Source organism: Bison bison, unplaced genomic scaffold, assembly GCF_000754665.1.
Source record: "Bison bison bison isolate TAMUID 2011002044 unplaced genomic scaffold, Bison_UMD1.0 scf7180017864180, whole genome shotgun sequence".
NCBI lineage: Eukaryota > Metazoa > Chordata > Mammalia > Artiodactyla > Bovidae > Bison > Bison bison.
Window position 1 is genome coordinate 4,781,379 of NW_011494752.1, and position 1,116 is coordinate 4,782,494.

Genomic DNA, 1,116 nt, shown 5'->3' on the forward strand with positions numbered 1-1,116 from the left:
ATCCCTGGTCAGGGAACTGAGATCCTGGGTGCCTTTCAGTGTGGCCAAAGGGAAAAAAAAGTTTTCTCTCTTTCTCTTCAAAGACATCACTTGAAGTTCACAGCTCTTGGACCACATATAGTTTGGGAGGAGGCAGTTTCCAAAGTGACATGTCAGAGTTTTGACCTCTTTCTCTTGGTGTTTGGGGCAGGTGTGGGGTATAGGCAGGTGGTACCTATATGCATGAGCCCCACTGCCATCTTTGCCACCTCCATCAGGGCTGCAGGTTCTTCATACAGTTGAAATGTGCCATCATTGGGCTTATTGAGGGCTTTAGTTTATCCTGGCTCCCTTTGCTGGGGAAAGTTCTCCCAACACTGCAGGGGTTCTTTGCTCTCCACTCAGGAAGCTGGGGGTGATGAGATAGACTGGGGAGACGATGCCACTGCTCTGCAGATCACTGTGCTGGAAGCCGGAACCCAGGGTGAGTGCGTCGCTCCCTGAAACCCTGGCAGAGGGTACCCCTGTGTCTCTAGAAGCAAAGAAAAAGTACGCTGCCAAGACTGCGCTTCTCATACAGTTACCTGTTTTTTTTTTTCAAAATCTTGTTGATGATGTGAGTGTAGTGGATAGAGAAGAGTTCTTAAAATGAAGCCTAGAAACTCTCAATGCTTTGGATATCGAATGTGGGTCAGCCTTTGCCTGGGATGTTCCGAGAGGGCTAACAGCCTCTGAAGCCTGACCTGGCCCCAGAGGCTGTGACCGTGATCTGAGCCACTAGAGGGCAGTGCAGGATGAGACTTGATGCCCACCAAAGGGAAGGCGCGCTTGGTTCTTTGGAACTCAGCTCTGTGGTCCTCCTCACAGACTGCAGTTGGCTCTTGGTGCCTGATTAGGGCTGCGACAAATGGGAAAGGGTGACCCTTCCTTCTTGGGTTGGAACAGGAAGTGGCTTTAGTGTAGTGTCTGTGTCCGTATTAATGCACCAGGACTTCTCAAACCAATGGTCTTCTCTAGTCTTTAGCCACTTTATCACTTCTCTCTCTTCCTGGCAGCTCCCGAAGGTGTTGCCAGGGGCCCGGATGCTCTGACACTTCTTGAATACCCTGAGACCCGGAATCAGTTCATTGATGAGCT

General features: G+C 50.4%; 1 protein-coding gene across 2 annotated transcripts in view; it reads left to right on the forward strand.

Annotated features, from left to right (window-relative positions):
- CDK5RAP3 (CDK5 regulatory subunit associated protein 3) overlaps positions 1-1,116 on the forward strand; it is an 11,158-nt gene that overhangs the window by 3,711 nt on the left and 6,331 nt on the right. The window lies entirely within an intron of this gene.